The sequence below is a fragment of the Equus caballus genome, chromosome 1 (assembly GCF_041296265.1).
Source record: "Equus caballus isolate H_3958 breed thoroughbred chromosome 1, TB-T2T, whole genome shotgun sequence".
NCBI lineage: Eukaryota > Metazoa > Chordata > Mammalia > Perissodactyla > Equidae > Equus > Equus caballus.
In genome coordinates this window covers 106,734,437-106,749,250 of record NC_091684.1, presented here as the reverse complement: position 1 = coordinate 106,749,250, position 14,814 = coordinate 106,734,437, and the positions used below count along the sequence as shown (strand labels likewise).

Below are 14,814 nucleotides of genomic sequence, written 5' to 3'. Positions count from 1 at the left end.
TCTCCCACTCCCATGTTCCCAGAGCATCTTCTCCATCCCTCTAGTTCAGCACTCATCACACTGTCAAATAATCTGTCTGTCAACAGTCTGGCTTCCTAATACACAGTGGGCATCCTAAGAGACAACATGGCTTTTCTCTGTGTCTTCGTATCCCTGATACAAGCAGTATACCTGGCATACAGTAGGCACTCAGTAAACGTTAGCTGAATGAGCTCAAGGATAAATGGAAGTAATTAGGCTAAAAGGAGGCAAACCCCATACTTGACCCTTCTTTTGATAGTTCCAAAGATTCTAGATTAATTCAGTAAGTACTGACGACAAGTGACCCCACATCCTGGTTTGCCTGAATAGTCCCAGTTCACATATGTCATCCTGGGATCCCATCTGGTTAGTGCCCCTTTCACCCTCAAAACTGTCCCAGTTTAGAGAATAATTTTACTGAATTCCTACTATGTGCCACACACTCTTCTAGGCGTGGGTTCACGGCACAGAACAAAAGAGATAAGCAAATTATCTAAACAAAATCAGTTTTCGGATCATCCCAGCTTTTACTATACTGGAAGGTGACCTGAATCTCTGCACTCATTCCACACATACTATTTGGTACCTAGTCCACGCCAGGCAATGCTAGGCGCTGGTGCACGGGGGGAACAAGACATGCTTCTTCATGGAAATCTGTTTATTTACTACGTTTCCCGAAGAATCTGGGGGAAGGGGACCTGTCTGAAAAGGCTTTGTTTGTGGCTCAGAATTTGAACTTTCCCCTGGTCTTGAACCCTTCCGGCTCTGCATGGTGGTGGGACACAGTCAGCTTGGCCACAGTCCCCATGTCCATGCATGTCAGCTGGCCCAGGGCAGGCATCCTTGCTCTAAAATCTCCTGTTACTTCTAATCCTTAGAAAGGCAGGTCAGAGGGTATTTGCAAGAAAATCCAGAGCTGAAGAACACAAGAGACCCTGGAGAACAATCCCAGAACCCCATGACTCCAGGGAGATCCAGCCCCACTTCTGAGCTGCCTCCTTACTCCCTAGGTCCTCATCTGTCTCCACCCAGACCTCTCCCATCCCAGCTTATTCTAAATTGCTGCAGAGTTCAGGACCCTATAGTTATCCTTATTCCAAGGCTCAAGTGGCTTGGCTTCCCCACATCACCACTCTCTCTCCTCCTCAGTTTCAGAGGTAATGACCCCCTTTCTCACCTTCCTTGACTGCCGGCAGCAACCGTGTCCTCCCTTCTGAGCTACAGCCGTGGGAAGGGGTCAGCTGCCCCCATCCACCTACGGCAACCCCACCTCGGTCTCACTTCCAATGTCAGCTGAAAACATCTCTTTTCTCCTTTTAATTACACTTCTCTGCTCCCTCCCTGTTATTGGCCTCATGACTCAGGGCTTTAATTTATTCACCAAACAATGTCATTACACCACTGTTCTCTGTAATTTATACCCTGCACAGCCTTTTGGCCTCTGTTGTCCAATCCTGCAAAATGTTTGGGAAAAGCAGTGCTCACTCGTATTCCCCAAGGCCTCTCTCCTGCAGACACCCTGCAGAGTCCATGGAAACTTGAAGAGATGAGAAGAACTCTTATCTCATTGAATATCTGGAATCCAGAGCCGACCCCCACCCCCCACCGGGGTTGCCCTTAGATTCTCAGGGAGCTGTTTCTTCACCTGACCCCAGGCTGTGTGAGGATCGAATACAAACGGATGGGAGGCCATTTGTCTACAGAGACAAGGCACTTTGAACTGAGACTTAGAGAAATGAGAAGGAGGAGAACAGACAGAAGAAAAGAGCACATGAGTACGTGGGCCTGACAAAGGCTGGCACTCCCAGGGGCGACCATCCACAGGGGGGTCTGAGAACCGCGTTTCCGCTTATAGTTCTTTTCACAAAGCCAAGTCATAGTTTGCACTTTGCTTACAATCACTGTTAAATACAAGCACAAGCACGCAGGCAAATTGCACCGAATGGTTTGAATTTCTCAAGTCTTGCGTTGAAGAGGGTACCAAACTCAACTAGACCTTTTGTAGATGAGGATCGCTGTAGCTGACCTCAACTTCACTTAAAACCTTGAGCTTTGAACACAAGTGCGAAGGATTAATTAACTTGCTAATCATTTTCCCCTGCTATGGGGATTCTTTCCAGAAGCATTAACAATAATCTTGCGAATAAACTAAAGAAAATTGTGATACAGAAATAACTTTCTGAGAAACAGAAATAATGGGCAACATGTATTGAGTGCTTGCTAGGAACTAATCACTGATGATATTAGATATTAAAGATATTAGGCCACTGAATCCTCCCCAAAACTTTTTATGGTCCTTATTATGATGATTTATTCTCACTTTAAAGATTAAAAAAATCCATGGCTTAGAGGTTAGGTAGCTGTTCAAGGTCACAAAGCTTGTAATGTTAAAATAGGGCCTGAGTGATTGTGTGTGACTCCAGAATCCACGCCCTTAGCACACTACTACAGTGTGCACCTGTGTGTATTGTGTGTGTGCATGTACACACACAAAAGTCAGAAGCTGTCTCGCCCTCCAGCTGGGGACCCTGTCTTGTACATCCCGGTAAAAGCTTTCCAAGAATGAAGAAGGCACAACATCATGAAGAAAAGACCCCCCAGCACCACAACTCAGCCAGCTCTGCTGTGCTTTGCCCACCGTTTGTGTCCCTCTGACTATTCTTGTGAAAAAGCACAGGAAAAATCCACTTGCTCAGTGCCCCATTCAACAGAAACAAAACAGGCTTGGTAAAGGGATCGGCACAGCAATCCTGGAGCACAGACCGTGGGAGCTCTGCCCTGGAGGGAAGAACCCCACTCTAGCTCAGGTCCCCCACCCATCCCACGGCCCTAGACGAGTCCCCACATCAGGGCAACCAAAGTCGTAAGTCACAATCCTCCTCCCCTCTGGGCTGTGCCTGCGATGAGAGGAGGCGAGAGAAGCACCTCATATCCCCTCCATTGCTTGCATCTGGATCCCACTGGGCAGGCCGGCAGAGAGCAAACCACCTGTCCACCACATGTGCTAGGCTCTCCCCAAATGCCATGTGGCACCTACTTGAGGACACAGGTCACTGTCAGCAGCTGTGATGATGCTAGAAAGAAGACAAGGGGGAGGCCTGGGCGTGGGAGCCTCTCTCTGGGGAGCTGTTCACAGTTCACTGCACCAGGCAGGGCTCCCTGGGCTCTGGCCATGGTGCTGAATCCCCGTGGAGAGGGACATGGAGGTTGAAAGCCGGGTAAGCAAAAATAATAGTGAGATACCAGCTTCCCTGCCAAGAAGAAACCATTTTGCAATACTTCTTTTGGGAAAGTTGGGCTCCTGACCACCCTCAGAGACGTGAACCAGCCTTTTCACCATGATACAACAGAAAGAACATGAGTTCTGGAGAAGACATTTATGGATATGGATATGAATCTATATCTTCAGCTGTGTGACCTCGGGCAAGTTACATAACCTCTCTGAGCCCCAGAGTCCTCATTTGTAAAACAGGAAGAATATCACTTATTTGAGCAGGATTACTGTTGGAAGAGTGCCTAGCAGAGATCTTAACACAATAAATATTTCTTCTCTCTTTCTCTTGGCTTTGTTCCCTACTTGCTTGCAAATGCACACAGACAGACACACACAGTCCGTGAGTTTTCTCCCTCTTCCTATATAATACTGCATCTCTTCCCTCAAGGACAAATGTAAGACCCACGTCCTTCTTGAATCCTTCCCCAGCATCCCTGGAATACAAGAATCTCTGCCCAGTACAGTCAGCACCAACCAGGAGATGTTGGCATATTGGCATCTCTGCTCTAAGAAAGCTTATTTATTTTATCCTCCCAGCTGGACTGAACATTCCAACTGCCCCTGGACCAAGTCCTGCCTCAGTATCTCTCTTCCTCCTCCATCCCCAAGTCACAGTGCTGGTCGCAGGGAGGCATGGCCAATGCACCTGTTACCTGCCTTTCACAAGGCCCAACATAGCATTATCCGTGCAAGCACCTCATATGGATTTTCATCTCAACAATACTGAATGTTTTCAAACTACTTTTGAGTTATTTCTGGCAAAGACTCAATTACCATAATATTGTCAGTAAAATCGTGTTGCTATGTGTTTCCCATGTCACATGTAAGGAAACTAAAAGAAAGAGCAAAGTGGTGACTCATCTCTGGTATGTCTCGGAGCAGCATCCAGACCTTGAGGTCCAGAAACCAGGCAAGTCCCCTCCCAGGTGCCGGCAATGACTTAGGAAGCAGCCCAGGGAGCAGAGAAGACAAAGGACTTGGGGTCTGAGCGCAGGGTCCTGGTCCACACTTCGCTCCTTTGAGCTGTGGGGCCTTGGGAAGCTCACTCTCAGCTTCCTCAGCAATAAAATGGGGCTGACAGCAATTGCTCCTTCACCTTCACACTGCATATCAAAGGAGCAGGTACTTCTGTGCCGAGGTTATACAGCACTATATCCATGCTGGTTATGAGAGCACATTACTCACGGAATTGGTCATGAGTCCCAAGAGGAAACATACCTGTGGGACTCTCATAACAACACAACACATGGTGACCACCCCTACTCTGTGTCCACCTGCAGGGCCCCACACAGACGCGTCCACTCATTTCACAATTCCACAGGGGCTTAGGGAGACCTAATAGGTGCCTGGCATTTCTAGGCACATCGATGAAAGTGTGAGTCCAGTACAACAGAAATAAGAAATTCCCTAAGATTCTGGAATTATGCAGAGCTACAGAAAAGAAAAGACCTAATATCTGTAAGGAACTTGCTACGTGCCAGGACTTCAAATACATTCTCTCATCTGAGTCCCAAAACAAGACTATGAGGGAGATGATGTTACCACTAGAGAAGGAACCAGCTCAAAGAGATTAGGTGACTTGACCACCGTCTTGCAACCGGTAGCAGTCAAGCTGGGAATGGAGCCCAGACCTGATCGACGCCAATATGTGTCCTCAAACGCAATATGAGGCCTCTTCTCAATGCTTAACCAAAATAAGGGGGGGAGGCAAGAAAATCTGAGTACAGCCCCATGCCTATGAAACCACTTCATAAATGCTGTTGATGATCTTTGAAAAGCCCACCATGGGCTCTCAAGCATGCCTAGTCACAGCCTGCGAGCAAGGCTCTCCAGAGATTGTGAGGTTCCAAGCAGAGATCTGCACCGTTGAGAGAGACAAAGGGGAACAGGAGTAAGGAAGGACAGGAGGAGAGGGAAAGAGCAGAAAGAGAGAAGGCTGCTTGGGCTGGGGAATGCAATTATTAATATTCTAAATGGAGTTCTGACTGCTTAAGCTTTATTTAAGAACATGCCTGACTATATAATTACAAGGCCTTAATTTGTTTTCTTTTACGCACAATAAATAAGGAGCACACGGTTGCTCTTTGCAAACACCACCTTCGCTGGCACTGACAGAGGCTCTTGATTGCAGATGGACAGCTGGCACATGGCAGGGCAGCCCCACTGCCACCTGGAGGTGGTGAGCTGCCCACCCCCTGGAGCATGGCTGGGCTCACCAGCTGTAGGAAAGGACAAGAGGACCAAAATGCCCTTCCACTTTTGGAGGAAGACATTGGGGTGGGTGGGTGTGAGGTCATCCTCCTTAGCTCCCCTGAGGAGCAGGCATTGCTAGAAACACCTGATTCTGAGCAGCACCCACATGATATGGAACCAAGCTCAAGGAGTATCAGGGGAGGTTTTTCAATCTCTCAAAGAAAGGAAGAAGCCTCCTTTCTATTGTCCTGTGGCTGTGCCGAACTCACAGAATGCCTTTGGGCTTCAGACCTAACCATGAGAAACAGGAAGCAAACGACCACACAGCCCCTCCACTGAGTCATCCATTCATTCATCCTCTGGCGTGTCTACCGTGCGCCAGGGCTGGCCAAGCTCTGGGTACCGGGCGGAGAGGGAAGAGGCAAAGGCGTATCTTCAGGGGGCTTTTGGCCCAGTATGGACAACAAACATCACATGATTAAAAGTATAATTAAGAAATTCACATGTATACTTATTGGGATAAGTGCAATGGAAGAAAAAGAACAAGGACCTAAGGAGAGTGACAGGAACACCTTCTGGATTGGGGGGGGGGGGGGTCAGTAATGGAAAGCTTTCGACTGACCCTCAAGCTGAAACTGGAAGGAGTAGGCACTAACCAGAGAGAGTGGGGATGGATGAAAGCCTTGCAACCAAGCCACCAGCACAGGAGAGGCCATGGTGGGGCAGGGAGTCGAGGCCCACACCTCGTTGTCCTACCCCGTTGCCACCCGCTGCATGCTCACCTGGTAGACAGAGGCAGCAAGTCTGGCTCTTAGCCTAAGAGCATCAGAGGCACATTTAAGGGGACCAGATTGAAATGTTTAAACTACCTCCTTATCAGCTGCATGGAAAGTGAATGTGGGGTAGGACGGAGAGTGGCAGCTCTAGGAGCCCCCTTAGGATGCTGTGACCCTTAGGACACAGGTATGTAGGAGAGGCTGGGGCCCTGTGTGGGGAGGTGCCAAGACCTCCCTCTGGAAGGAGGTGTGAAGGCATCAGACACCCACTGGCCAGCAGCAAATGGGGCACATAGGGAGGGGCCTTGTCCTTCTGCAGCCCTGACCCCCCTCCTGCTCTGACTCTCCCTAATACGAACAGCTCCTTGGAGCTCCACCGCCTTAGCAAGAGAGGTCTGAGATCACAGACCAACCTAGGAGACAGGAAAGCTGGAAACAAAGCCTCTAACCTTTTTGTATGGCCCACTTACTGGCCACAGGGCAAGAGGATGGGGGGGGGGGTCATGCTGTCAGCCTGATTCTAGGTTCAGTTGAGGGCCTGTGGTCCCTCACATACACCATACTCTCTCTTTCACTGCCAGGCTTCCGGACATAGAGCACAGGACGCCCTCTATCTGGAACAGTCCTCACCCAATACCCCACCCCACTCACCCCCACCAAGCCTCTTTCAGCTGCTGACTCACACCCACCCTCAGGTTTCAGATTGTCTGTCATCACTCCCAGGGGCGTTCCCTACTCTAACCCCCACCTTCTCCAAAGATACATCACCTGCCTTTGCTGAGCCTTTAGTCTCCATCGCATCATAGAGTAACTGCCTCTACCCTTTGCCTCTCTCTCCTGCCCCCAGACCATCCCACTGAAGCCAGAGACCTAAATGCCATTCACCTTTGTAGCTTTGTCTGAGACAGCAGGACCTCAGTAGGTGTTCCCAGCAGGAATTAATGCGTTCGTGTCTCAGGACAGCACCTCGTGACCACAAATGCCACTGTGAGTGGACCTTACATGGCTCTAAGGCACAAAACATCAAGGGTTAAACACCAGGCTAGGGGATGGGGGATGCTTGTCCCAAAGGAGGAGGCTGACATCATTTGCATCAGCAACATTCTTTATAACATCTTTATAATTTGATCTCCAAACCAAGATAGAGTCACATTTTTTGTCTCCATTTTTAGCCAAACCCAAGAGGATAAAGCATTTTGGTCAAGTTTGCCCAGAATCCAGTAATTTTGATGAGATCCCTTCAGCACATCCTACGGCAGCATCTGGAGGTTGGCAAGGAGATGACAACTCAGTATTGTCCAAACCCAGCAAATCAATTACAGACACAACGTCCCCTTGACTATCCTGTCAGGTGCTCAGTTCCACACTCATCAAAGTCCTTTCCAAACATTAGTCACTCAACCCTCACAAGAACCCCATGGGGAAAGTGCAGACATAGGATTAGATCCACTTCATAGATGAAGAAAGAGGTGACAGGTGTAGGGGAGGAGGCTGCCTGTTTGCCATCTAAAGGGAACAGGCCAGCACCATTTCCACCTCCTCGTAACAACACATTGACCATCATCAAGGGATGAAGGGCAGCAGAAGGGCCAGACCACCACACCCCTGGTGGCTTGGGCTTTTGGTTCAGGTTCCCAACAGGCTCATCGTAGGGTCCCTGAGGACTCCTGGGCCCTCTCACTCTGGAAAGTCCCATGAACTGAGATGACCCCAACCCCAGGTAACTCCAATTGGCAACAAAGGCCCCAGCTCAGGCAAAATGGATGCAGTCCACCATCTTGCAGAGAGAGCCAGGGGGCCCTAGAGGGTGCCTTATACCCCAGAAACAGGGGGGCCCTCAAGAGAATTCAACCCCTCAGCCTGTACAGACTGGCGCTTGCCAGATGCAAATAGGAAGAGAGTTATTCTGGGCAGAGGCTTCAAAATCATGGAAAAAGCCAGGGGCTTAATTAACCACATTAAATAAACTCTGAGGTGGAGAGAAGACCAGACTCAAGGAGAAACATCTGTCTGGAAAAAGGATGGGACCCAGGGCTGAAGCAGGCAGCCAGGGATATTTGGGAACCAGAGAGTCACACGCTCTAAATCTGGCTCTTACATCTCCCACATGCCTGGCTCCAGTTCACTACTATCCCTTTTTTCTGTCTCAATTCCCTCATTGAGGATGACAATAATATACTAATAAAGCTCCTTCTGCGACAATAACAACACACTGAGACCTTCTATGAGTGGGCAAGGGAGCACAGCCTTGAGACCACCCCAGAAGACTGGGAGGGGCTCCACTAGGTCCAACCAGCTCCCCAAGGTGGCTTTCTAATTCTCTTACCCCTTGAGTGTCTGCTCTCTCCATACACTGGGTCAGAATCCCAGAGAGCCTGAGATCCAGCTGCTTAGAGCTTGGGCTTCTGAATGCCTTTAACAAGGATGGAACTTCTGAGCCCCTGAAATAGCTTCCAGACTACAGGACAGACTGTTTCTCGGGCACCTACTATGTGCAGCCACTGAGGTAGGTCTTTATGTTCCCTCTTTAATCCACACAAAAAGCCCTGTGAGGAGGCAATCATTTCCCAGGGTTCTGGGAAGGATACTGAGGCTCAACTCCTTGACCAAGAACTCAAATTAAACAGTTGGCAAGGTTGGAGTTCCAATAGCCACCTCCAAAGTGTGTGCTGTTTCCATTCCTTCATTGACGCCCTCATTTATTCCTTTAGTCAGTTATTCATTCCTCAAACATGCATTTAACAGTAATGTGATTTCATAAGACCTAGTCTTTGCCCCCCAGGGAGCTTGCACGTCATGGGAAGACACACACCTTTCCACAGGTGTATTTCAGCTCTGACCTGGACTCCTCAGGTGGGTTTCAAGGTAAAGGTAGGGAGCAGTCCCTATTGGCAGCCAGGGATGAAGTCAGTCAGGGGCAGCACACGGCTTAGCCTCTCTCTGGGAGCCTCAGTGCCCTACCACCCCAGAACGGTCACAATGGCTGGATCACCTGGAAGACCACCCAGAAAGGGCAGAGGCCCCTCAGGACCAAGGCAAGGCCCAAGAGACAACGGAGTTAACTCGGGAATAAAAGAGATTTCTGCAAATCCATCAAAAAGAAACCAGGGAGAAAGAGACACGAGACTGCTGGCTAAGGAATGAGGAGGGACAAAAATTAATGATGACGCCGAAATAGCCATGAGACTAATCTCATTTTCTAAATCAGTCCTTAACAAGAAAAATGGAGGAAAAAAGATGTGGACAAATGGGAAGTAATGAAGCCTTGGGGGAGTGGGGAGAAAAAGACAAGAAAATCTATTGAGAATAATCAGGGATGGAAAATATGGGCACATGGTCCAATCCCCAAGGCTAGGAGCATGCAGCCCGGAGACCAGAGTGTTTACTCAGCATCAGACTGAGCCTTTAGAAGGCAAAGCTGACAAGGTTACAGGAAAACTCTTCAAGTTCAGTCCAGAGGACCCTAGAGAATGGAGATGATTGAAATCAAAAAGGACACAGCCTCTACAGTGAAGACAGGGCTTCAACTAAGAGAACTGCAAAATATCACAAACACAGTGGCCGGTGAGGGAGGTGAGTGAGGCAGACACTGAGTCTGCCCTGGGTGGATGAGAATGTTGTCCACAAAACAAAGTGAACAGAAAGAAATCATCAGTGGGGACAACAGTAATGCCAGGACCACAGGGAGTCTGGAGGAGAGACACAAATGGGCAAGAAAAAAGAAACTCAATTTAGGAAGTTTGCCACCTGTCTCACCAGGGAACAAGCAGAAAATCTTTGCAGGGCCCCAGAGAGGCGATCACCCAGGAGACTGAGGCTGTGAGTAGACTGGAAATTGACTTTCTTTGGAGGCAGCGGATAAACGAGTGGAGGCTAAGAAATTCCAGGCTGAAAATCCGGAGCTTGGTGAATTCACCTTTTAGGTTCAACAGGAGCAAGAGGGATTCATTTAGAAGAGGAACAACAAAGGCTCTGCCTAGTGTCATCAGATGTCACAAGGGCTGAGATAAGGGAAGAAAGCAGGGACCAGGCACATCTACAGAAATAACACCACTCGACCAGTCTAGGAGGTGTCAAGTGTTGACGCTGCATACACAGGCACAAAACCTTAGGATGTCAGGGCAGGGGCCTGAAAGTTCATCTAATCTGGTCCACATCCCTACTTCCCCATTCCCATCCCCAGATTTTGTAATGGGATTTGCCACCTATAGACATGGTCCTGCCTGCGACTGGGGCCAAAGACAGCCAGGGCTGGTGACAAGGACAGCAGCCCCGTGCTTCCTGGAAACAGGCAGGTGCGAGTCTGCTGCTCCACGTCCACACAGCATAAGCGTGGTTTCATCTCCACCTGCTCGATCATCAGGCTCCATTCTCTGTGTTGAACACCCACTCTGTGTGACCCTCTGCTAACGGCCCTCTTGCGGACCAGCCAGCAAGCTAAGGGGCATTGCTCATTCACCGAGGCCCTTCCTGCCACAGCTGCAGAGCAGGACTTGGTTTCAGGCACTCCCTTGGTATCTCCCATGGTCCTTCTCCCAAAATGTCCCCCATCATGAGAAGTGCTGCCCTGAAGCTTACAGCCTGACCCTCTTCTCCTGTTGCGTTCAGAAGAACTGACACTAGCCCAGGCTGGACCTGCGCTGGCCATGGCCAATGGACGGCAGAGTAGAGTTATTAAGAGGAAAGGCCCTGGAGCTCTAAATGCAGGCCACCTACAGTTGGCTTCTGTCTCTGCCACTTAGAAGCTGTGTAAACTTAGGCAAGTCACTTAACATCTCTGTGCCTCAAACTCCCCATCTGTAAAATGGGGACAGTAATGGTGTCTACTTATTATTATGAGCATAAAATGACATATAAGGTGCATAGACGAATGCCTGGCATACAGTCAGGGCTTCATTGATGTCCTTGGAACTCACTGCATTGGAATGCCTGCCCCTCCAGGGCAGTAGGGGGAGGAGAGGACCAACATAAGCTGACAACAGCTTTCCTCTGGCCCTGCCCCTTGATGGCCCCAGGTGCCACCCTTCTTCCAGGAAGAATTTCCCAAAATGCAATGAGGCCAGGGATGGACCATTTATAGCACTGCCTCATTTTACTGATGTGGAAACAGACTAAATGGGTTACACAGCTTATCAAGGTCACAGAACAAGGTAGAGAAAGAGCAGCCATGTGCCAGGTGTGGTCACCCAGCACCAGCAGAGCCACACAGTACCTCTCGCAACTGAGAGCCACCCAGGTCCTGAGCCCCCCCTCCACACTCATGTGGACCCAAGTCCAGCATCTCCTCCCCTCCTGGACACCACCCAGACGCACCTCTGCAAACAGTCCTGACTCAAGCTTCCTAAATCCTTAGATCTGCGAAATCCTACTCCACTGACAAATGGCACCATTTCCGAATCCTGGTCCTTCGGAATCTTTCCAGTTTACCTGCTGGCCAGACTTGATGGCCTGGAACCGTGAACATGTGTCTAAACAACTCTGGGAGAAATTCCAAATGGGAAAAGGGCTGTTCACATGCCACAGTGAGCAGTAGCCTGTGCCATAAGCAGGCCGTCCACCGAACCAAACCCACACCTCCTCCAAAGCCCAACGCCGCTGTCACTTCCTCCGTGAGGCTTCCCCAGCTGCTCCAGCCCACCTGTGATCCACAGTCATACTTAGGGTCTAAACCAGCAGCCCCTCTACCACCTTGTGTTGGAACACTGGAGAATGTCCACCGCTTGTGCGGTGTGTCAAAGGTGTGAGCTGTATCACAAATAATCCTCAACCTCTGATAAAGAACCACTTGCCTACAATTTACTTCTTTATACATGTACATTAGGGAAGTTCAAAGGCATCCTGCACCCCTCTCCCTTGTGCTCTGAGACCCTTTCTCGAGTGGGAGAGAAAGGAACAGGATGACAGTCAAGGCACCAAGAGAGATTACGCATTCCCGGTAGCCCACCCACCCCACGCATTGGTTACAGCCACTGCCATTCCTGGTTTATCTTTTTCTTTTTTCTACCATAACAAAAGTTTATTTCGTCCTCATACTGCATGTCCACAGAAGAAGGTCAGCTGTGGCTTTGCTCCCATCATCTTCCCAGCGAGACTCAGGCTAATGGAACAGCCTCCATCCGGAACACTGGCATCCTCTGTCCCGTGGCAGAGGGCAAAGAGACATGATGGACCACACACAGGCTCCACTAAGGAGGGATGCAAGATACACACACGCATACATGCATGCACACTCATCAGTTTTATTGATGTATAATTCACATACCATACAACTCCCCCATTTAAAGTGTACAACTCAATGGTTTTTAGCATATTCACAGAGTTGTGTGACCATCACCATAATCAGTTTTTAGAACACTTTTCCATCACCCCAAAAAGAAACCCCATACCCAGTACATTTCTGATTTATCTTAACCACAGTGGAGATTATAAACTATGAAGGCATTCTTTTGTGCCCATGAAAATATGGCATAATATAAATCTCATTTGTCACACCTGGAAGAGGAGTTTTTAAATGGCTGAGACCTGCTAGGTGTAAACCACACATCCCAACCACCATACATGTCTCTCCAGAACATCTTTGGACAGGGTTCTTAATTCAGGGTCCAAAGGAAGTCAGTCAATCCCTGAAAACGTGTGAGAAATGCGGTGTTTGTGTGTAGCTCTTTATGAGCAGAAATTCCATAGCTTCAATCATTTTCTCAAAAATAAATAAATAAAAAGATTAGGAGCCACTGTGCCAGCTTTGTCAAGGCCCCATGTTCCCCAAATAGATGGTAAGTTCTTTAAGGCTAGGAACCTAGTCTTAATACTTACATACACGCAGCACATTGTGGGAGGAAAATAGAGGGTGCATATTTATTCAGCTGCATACTGCGAAGGTGACTGTCACAATGTCGCCTAAAGAATAACGACAGCAATAACAGCTAACATAGATTGGGTTCTCATTATGGGCCAGACATTCTTCTCAATGCCTCATATGCATTAACCCATATAATCTTGCTAACAACCATATTATCGCCATGTTCCAAGTGAGGAGATTAAGACACAGATACGCAGATATGTTAAGTAACTTGCCCAAGATACACAGATATATAGGATAGAGCCAGAATTTAAACTCAGGCAGTGTGGTTCAAGAGCACATATTCTTGACTACTCATCAAAATAACCAAATTGGTTGATGAGATTTTTGTTAGAGGCAAGAGCTCAAGCACCAGGTTTGATGGGAGTTTCTGAGCAGGTAGAGCTGTATGAGAAGGAAGCTCAAGGAGGTGAGTTGCCTTCATTGTACATTTCAGCACAGTGATGTTGTGATACAATTCTCTCCTATTTATACGTGTTACAATATCAATGCTTTGCATATAATATTTGCCCATGCATCTTTTCTTTCAAACAGGACTGTGATGTTTTCTGCCACAGACAGAAGTCTGAGGAGCTCTGGCTAGACAGGACTCAAGGAAACTCAACAGGATGACGTGGTGTAAAGATTGTCACACGGACAGTACCAAGACCTGGGTTCTAGTCCTGGCCCAGCTCTGAGCCATGTGATCTTGGTCAGAAGTCTTCTCCACTCTGGACATCCATCCTCTCATCCACAGAATGACCAAGTCAGACTAGAGTCACTTGTACATTCAACAAATAGCTACGGACCACTTGCCATGTGATAGGCATGATTCTAGGTGCTGGAGCTATAGCTGTGAGCAGCCAAGACCCTGCTCCAAGAAGTTTACATTCTAGTGGGGAGGACAGAGTGTAAACAATGAAGCACAAGACTGAACGAGATACGGACGGTCAAAAGTCACAGGGGCCGAGGAAACTCTTAAGCCACATGATGTAACAAAGAGTGATAAATGTGTAGGAGGAGAAAGACTACGAAGATTGGGAGGTCACAGAGGCCTTGATAAGAAAGTGACACTGAAGTGAATGATGAGAAGGAGGCAGATACGTAGAGATTTGGAGCAGGGGATTCATCTGGGTCGGACGGATGGGCAAGTTCAAATACTCCAAGTGGGGAATGAGCTTGGCATCTTCAAGGGATTGAAAGGAGGTCCAGAGGCCGAGAGCAAGGGGTAGGAGTAGAGAGAGTGAAGGGAGTAGACAGGGAGGTGGAAACCAAAGCAACGTGCATGTTGTGGCCTTGATAAGGGTTTAGCTTGCACTGTAAGTAAAGTGGGAAGTCACTGGAGAAGTCTAAGCAACAGAACAACATTCAAGGCTCAGAACAATCCTATGCAGTAGGGACTCTTACGTCCCTTCAAAGCTCATGGAAGTTCAGTGGCTTGCCTAAGATCCCACAGGAGGATGTGGAAGATCTAGGATTTGAACCCTGGCCTTTCTATCCCCAAAGCCTACGCTACTGTTAGCTACACAGCGTTCAATGGCTATGTCCTCCACGTCGAACAGAGGAGGAAGGACACAGGTAGAGAAGCAGTGAGGGGACAAGTGGGCCAGTTACATCCCTTCAGGATTTGAGAAAAGTCTCAAGGCAGAGGTAAGGGGCAGGCAGGAAGCAGTCTACGAATGGAACCCAGAATGGAGGTTATTTCAAGGAGA

The 14,814-nt window shown here is 48.6% G+C and overlaps 1 protein-coding gene across 6 annotated transcripts in view; it reads right to left on the bottom strand.

Annotated features, from left to right (window-relative positions):
- NTRK3 (neurotrophic receptor tyrosine kinase 3) overlaps positions 1-14,814 on the bottom strand; it is a 364,056-nt gene that overhangs the window by 274,179 nt on the left and 75,063 nt on the right. The window lies entirely within an intron of this gene.